Below are 7,759 nucleotides of genomic sequence, written 5' to 3' on the forward strand. Positions count from 1 at the left end.
TACGCGTATACCTGCCCCCTCACACCAGGACGCGGCGAACAATGCAGAGAATTACGCTTGACAACATATCCTGGCCCGGGCTCAGTGTGGGAAACATTGGGACATCCACGAGTGGAGTAGTGAGAGACTAATGCAATTTAAAAATATAATAAATGTTTTCAAAGACTCGATGAAGCGTATCGAAGACAAACAAATCCAATGGGGTCGGACGGAATCATAATAAATGTATTTCGGATATCATAATAAATTACAGAAGTATAACTTTCCCGAAGTCATTCCGAGTGTCAAAATAATTTATAATATTTAACAGAATATTTAAAATAATATTCGTTAAGCGATTAGTAGGGTAATTAAAACATTTCTTTCAAAAATCGCTTAAAAAGGAAGCTTTAACACATTAGGGGCAAAACCGCAAATAGCGGGCCCGCCTTGGGACAAACAAGGCGGCGGGCTCAAATTGTGCCCTCTAAGCATATAGTATCACCTAAAAAGGTTATACAAACATTCTATGATTTTCTGAATAATTTAGAGCAAAATTGCATAATTTCAGAAAAAAGCGTATCAAAATGGTTCAATTCTACTGAAGGAAAAACTGAAATTTTGTCTTGCGGATTCCGAGGGCCAAGAGGTCCTTCGAGGCCCGGATCCGACCCTAACACACTAGGGTCATGCCAAGGGAAGAATTGGGGTTGCTTTACATACCTTTCGCGCTCCTTAAGCCTTTCCAAACTCACTTCCCGTTTCGTCGAAAAACTGCAATTGGTCAAGTTTACCAATTGTGAATTATTAATGCCATTATTTCAACTTTAAGCATATTTGGCTACCGAAATTTCGGCAGCACTTCCCTTATACATATGACACCCCGATAATTCAACTCGGCTATAAATCATCAACAACAACCCAAACGACAACAACAATATCAACAATGAACATTAAAAACACAAATATCCTTCAACTAGTCATTTTTCTCACAAGTTGACATAATCTTCAATTCAACCCAACTTTCATCTAAGATCAATAATTTCATATTCAACAACCATCATGATCATCACCATATAGTTCTAGAAACATTTCATATCGTTTTCCTTAAGATATACACTCGATATACATGATATACAATCTTCCGCCAAAATCATAACTTATGCAAAACATCAAATCTTTGGCATACAACTTCATAACAAGTTTCCAACTTCCAAATTCATCAACCATAATCATAATTCACATCTTAACAACTTCATTTCCATAATATCACAAAATTATTCTAAAGTGACATAATCATCTACATTCCAACTTCAACCAAAATTCATTCAACTTTCATTCCCAATATAATTTCCATCATAACCACAACTAGAATGCAACATAAAATTCAACTCATATATGTATACAACATATATACACCCATGGCTACATATATATATACATACCCACTTTGCAAACTTCCTTATTTCCATAATTTCTACTCATTTCCACATACCACAACATAAACAAACCTTCATAACATAAGAAAAAGGAATTGATTCTTACCTTTTTCTACAAACTTCTTCACTTGAACAAGTTGTCAACTTGAAGAAATAAGTGCTCCTTCTTCCAAAACAATTACACCAAGTTGTAGAGGACACTTAATTTAGTAGGAATTCAACAAGAAAATAATTTTAGAGGCAAGATTTTGAGGGGTGATTTTTCTATGGCCAAACCCGAAATGCCCTCTTTTTGTTCTTGTTTTTCTCTTGTTTTTCCTCCTATTCTTTCTCTTGAAAGTTCTATGGAATTTGGATGATTAAGTGGTCTTTTATTCATTGACCACATGACTTAATTCCATGGGCTTGGATCCTTTTTATGGACCATGGCCGAATGGCTCCTCACTTGGGCCTGAATTTTTTTTTTTTCATTTTTTTGGGCCAACTCGGTTTGTCCCGAGTTGGGCCTAGCCCACTGACCTTTCGACCTTAAAACGTTCATATCTCCTTGTACCGACGTCACCTGGGAACCCACGACCTATGGATGGAAATCTAATTCAATTATCTACAACTTCTATTTCAAGGTATTTTCGAAATTCCAAACTTACAATACAGGTTTTGCCCCCCCAAAGTCAGGTCACCCGAAAATGTTTTCTTAAAAATATTCGTTTGGAGGGTTTCCACTTTGATTTGGTCCAAAGGTACTTCATGAGTTGTGTTTAACTTTACATATGTGATTCATATGACTTTTCAGATGTTCCAAAAAAAATCTCGGTATGTGGGCCCCACCCCAGCAGATGCTCTGAGGTTCAAAAATACGGGATATAACACAATCCTACCCATAGTTCCCACAATTTCCCTTAGACTCCCGGAGGAATTTTGGGCCGAATTTTTTTTATAAACATAAAAATCCCAAAACTACACGCTCTTTCTAGAATTCCATTATTATTTTTTTCTACACATTACGCCAATCAGCTCCCTTCGTAGAGGTGTACTTACTCATAAATCATGATTCTGGCTATCACTGGGTCACCAACAGGCATAGACATCTCAAATCATTTGATTTGGCTTGGGTTTCAACCCAATACATTCAGCAATATAAAGAGTGATATATGACGATGTAGAACCTGAATCAATCGTATACATTATAAGAGATTACTAATAATATACCTGGGACAATATCAGGGGATGACTCTGTTATAGCCCGTATTTTGTACGTTCGGATAATTCGAGATAGTTGCAAGAAGTTAAGGGCAAGGTTATGTTTTGATCTTGTTGAATACACAAGTTGTTTATGAAAATTTTTGATGTGTAAATATTGAGGAAGGCTAAGGGTAAAAAGGGAAATCCGCATGACTCATAGAAATATGGAGGAAGGCTAAGGGAAAATTTGGAATTAGGAAAATAATTTTCATGAAATACAAGATAAAAAAAAAAGTGGGCTTGAGACCAAAAGGGCCAAGGTGGCCGTCCCAATTGATATGGGCCAAGGCCCATATGGGTGAATTATACATGTGCACATAAGATGACTAAGTAGTCATATTTTCATCTTCCACCCCTTAGAAAGTTCAAGAAACATGGAGAGAGACCAAGAGAGGCCATTCGGCCAAGGCCAAGGAAAATTAGCTCCATGGAAAATTGATGAAAAAAAAATATTTCTTCTAGTATTCCAACCAGGTTGAAGGTCCTCTTTAACATGGAATGGTTGTTGGAGCAATAAAATCATTTAATTGTGCAAGCTCACAACCTTAGTCAAGCCAAGAAGTTGAGTGAAAAAAGGTATGTGTTCAATCTTCCCTTTCATATGTTATGAATGATTTGTGCATGTTGTGGTATGTGGAAATGAATGAAATTCATGAGACTATGGTGTGGAAGTTGTAGCCGTGCCTATGTTGTGTTATGTAGGGGTGGAGAACTAATTTTATTTAGCATTTTGATTGTTGTGTTATGGATGATTTGTATATGTTGTAACATGTAGAGGTAGATGAAATACATGAAAATATGTATGTTGGAGTGATGGCCGAATGGGGGATTGAATTGGTGAGATGTGACGAATTGATTTTACTTAGTATTTTAATTGTTGTTGTGGTAGACTCTATGATGTAAAATGAGGATTTAATGGTTGGAAATGAAGTTGTAATCGTTTGCGAATTATGGAAGAACTTAATGTGATATTAGTATGATTCCTTATAATTATAAGAATAGAGTTGCTAATGTTTATGTTGTAAATATATTTCATGAATATTAGAAATGAGACATGTGTTTGGAAGATTGTAAGTTGGGTTGTTGTAATTGAATTTGAAAGAAGGAAGTGTGTTGTTATGGTTCTTGTTGCTTTTGGAAGGTTTCGGGTGAAGTGATATATTGATTGGGTTGTTTGGAATATTATGTGAATTGTTAGAAGTATTCTTGAATCATGTTAGAAAGATTTTGGATTAATACTTGAATGTGGGATCATTGGTGGTAGCTTGAATATATGTGATTAAATTGGATATAAATGGAATGCCGTCGGATTGTGTAGAAAGAATGGTTAATGTTAGAATGTATTTTGAAATAATTATTGAAGTTGGAAATATGATTGTTGATATTGTTGTTGATACTTTGGTCGAGTTGAATTCTCAGATTGTTGTTGATAATTGGCCGAGTTGTATTCTCGGGGATGGTGTACTTACAGGGGAGATGCTGTCGAAATTTCGGCAGATTGTAAATGAATTCATTTGAAGAACTAAAGCAAGTGTATGACGCCGAATCTAATGATTATGTGAATTCTTTGTATGTAGACTAGCAAGGTTGGATAAATAAGCGTAGCTAATAAGGTGTGGCACAGGTATGTAAGGCTTACCCTTTCTTTCGTTGGCATGTCCTAGAGCCAAGTAAGGTATGATGTTGATATGCACATTGGGGTTACTCTATTATGTGATTCCGAGCTCGTTTATGATTCGTATGCACTTTTGATATGTTCTTAAAAGAGTTCTGTAAGAATTAATATGTTCGACTTTTGAAAACAGTCTGCTATATTTTGATACGTATGTATGGTTCCAAAAGACCTATCTGATTTGATCCATAATGAGATTCGAAAAGCTACTGATATGACTATTGTTTTGATTCTCCAAAAAATGGCTTCTGAAACGTTCGTAGAAGGTTCTGTACTTCAAACGCTCATAACTTTCTTATACTAAATCGGATTGACCCGAAACTTGTTTCTGAGCCGTCAGATGTCGGTAAGTATACTTGTCTATCGAGTCTTGATTTATGTGCATATGGTTTCTCACTACTCTGCTCGTGCACGCCTCAATGTATCTTTCACTGAGTCCCGGGCCAGGACACGTTATCGTGCGCATTCCTCTGTATCATTCACTGAGTCCCGGGCCAGGACATGTTCTCGTGCGCACTCCACTGCATTGTTCACCGAGTCCCTCATAAGCGGGCCGGGACACGTTATATGAATATGTATATGATGATGTGATGATACGGGGATGGCGGCCAGGATGGCATATGATAACTCTATTCACCGAGACCCGCACTAGAGGGCCTGGACACGTTATATGTATATATGATACATGATGTTGCATACATGATTCTATCCACCGAGTCCCTCACTGGAGGGCCGGACACGTTACATGCATATATGATATATGATTTCAGCATATGATGATTCTGTTCACCGCGTCCCTCACGAGAGGGCCGGGATCTGTTACATGCATATATACGATATGTGATTCTGGCATATATGATTTGTGTTTGGAAAGTAAGCATTTTGGCATTCTGTACCTTCTGTACTTCTTCTGTTATACGATATTGATGTGGCGTGGTTTTACGCCACAATCGATGCTTTTTGACTCTAAGTTTTACTTGTTTTTAAGCAAGCCTATGTGATTTTACGTGGTTTTTAGTGTTTTTCAGGTAAAGGAACAGATTCGGCACAATCGCAGTTGAAGTGCAGAACCAGGTCGTAAAGTGATGTTTATGGTCCGTATTCTACAATATAGGCCGTATTCCATGGTCGTGTTTAAGGATAACAGAACCAGAAAGTCAAGCTGAGCAGATGGTGGTTTACGAGCTAGGTTTACGGACCGTATTTCAGTTTACGGTCCGTATTCCATCACGTATTTAACTAGTTGAGCATCTGGCAGAAAGTCGAAGTATCAGATGTTGAATTACGACCAAGCAGTTTACGGACAGTAAACCACTTTACGGTCCGTATTTTGGAAGGATAAGTTGCACACAACTGAGAGAACGAGTTGGGCGTAAACCATGTTTACGGTCCGTAAAGTGATTTACGGACCGTATTTCATCATGACGGGACTGAAGTGCAAAATCTGTAACTTATGTATTTTCAAAACCTATAAATAGTCATTGTAGGGTTTTAGTAGTCACCATTCAATATATTTTTGTCTCTTGACTTAGAACAAAAACTTCTCTCTAGTTTTTGAAGATTCAAACATCAATTCAAGTATTACCAATTCTTTTTTTATTCCAAAGTAAGCATTTATGAATTCTTCAATTTCTTATTTCTTGTTCTTTGTCATGAGTAGCTAAATTCCCTTACTAGGGTTGTGAACCCAATGATGGGTGTTTTGTGATTGGCTGTTGTGATTGATCTACACATAATGGATTATTAGGGTTTGATTATTCTTCATTCTTCATTCATAATTAATGATTGCAAACATTGATTAAAGCCATAAACCTTAATTTATTTGGGAAAATAATTAGGGTTGGTAAGAATAATTAACAAGAACTCAAAGCTTTAAACTTTGTTTAATAAATTCACTTAGGAATAAGAGGAGTTTACTTGGCATGATTAATCGTTCTTCATAATCACTTTCTTATATTTGGGAAAATCATAGAAAGATATAATCTTTATTTATTGGGAAATAGTAGAGATTCACATAGAGATTAAGTGCATTCATATAATGATCCATTACAAGTATATCAAGATCAATACCCATGATCATACACCCTATCTAACGGGGACACAACCTTAGTTTCTTTTACCATAAATTTCCACCTAAACAGTAGTTTAGAAATTAGTCATAGACAAAACCCAACTTTTACCAACATTATCGGATTAAGATATTAGACCTAGAACTTAGCATTTACGACTTTAGTAATCTTTTCACACCATATTCCCTGTGGGATTCGACCCCAACCTTGTTGGGTTACTATAATTGACAACGTCCGCGTTATACCATTAATAGGTATAATTTGAGCGTATCAAATTTTGGCGCCGCTGCCGGGGAATACGGTTTTGAAATTACTAAATAGTGTTTGCTTTGATTAAAGTCTTTTGCTTATTCCATCACACCTTGTTTTCTACTCTGAGTAAACTAGGTGAACATGAATCAAAATCAGCAGAATCAGCGTGCTGGTAATCAGGTGAATCGGTTGAACAATCAGGCGAATGAATCTGATGATGAGAATATTTTTGCTGAACTCGTCCAAGAGGAGGATTATGCATCTGCTATTGTTCAACCTCGAGTTGTAGCTGCTACAGTGAAAAATGACTCATCTTTATACCAGCTGTTGAAACTTGAGGGATACTTTCGGAACTTTACCGAGAATGACCCTCAACGTCATTTGCAAAATTTTGTGGATGTGTGTGCTAATCATATCCAGAATAATGTTCCACAAGATGCTATTCGGTTGAGGTTATTCAAATATTCCTTAGCTGGGGAGGCAAGAACATGGTTCGAGAAGCTGCCCCGAAATTCGATTACTTCATGGGCAGAAATGGTAGCTGTTTTTCTTACAAAGTGGTACCCCCCCTAGTAAAAAGGCTGAGATTCGCGACAAGATTTATGAATTCAAGCAGCGACCGGGGGAACAACTATATGAAGCCTGGGAGAGGTTCAAAGAGTATTTGCAGAAGAGCCCTAATCATGGTTTTCCGGAAAATACATTGATGGAGAAGTTCTACATAGGGTTAGATCCAGTGACACAGTCAGTAGCTAACAATGCAGCTGATGGGTGTTTTATGAACAAGACCTTTCGACGAGTGACCACCATACTTAACAAGCTGACAACTCATAATCAGGCTTGGCACTCAAACAATGCTGAAGTGGTAACATATGGTAGTGCTATGCTCCAGAATATAGTGAAGGAAAATCAGGATACCCAGCAAACATTGGCAGATCTTGCAACAAATATTTCCTTGCTGACGAAGAAGTTCGATGAATCTCAGATCAAAAAAGTAAATGTTTGTGAGGATGATGTAGTTTTGCCAAAAGGGATGTACCATGCTCATGATGGTCCATTCCTTGATGGGCCACCCATGCAGGTTGAAGATGCCAATTATGTTAATA

At 37.1% G+C, this 7,759-nt stretch overlaps 1 non-coding gene across 1 annotated transcript; it reads right to left on the minus strand.

The window, feature by feature from the left end:
- Window positions 1-7,237: 7,237 nt before the first annotated feature.
- LOC132618870 (small nucleolar RNA R71) lies at window positions 7,238-7,343 on the minus strand. Its single transcript, XR_009574363.1, has one exon. It is a non-coding gene; the product is annotated as a small nucleolar RNA R71 (small nucleolar RNA).
- Window positions 7,344-7,759: the final 416 nt, after the last annotated feature.

This window comes from Lycium barbarum, chromosome 1 (assembly GCF_019175385.1).
Source record: "Lycium barbarum isolate Lr01 chromosome 1, ASM1917538v2, whole genome shotgun sequence".
NCBI lineage: Eukaryota > Viridiplantae > Streptophyta > Magnoliopsida > Solanales > Solanaceae > Lycium > Lycium barbarum.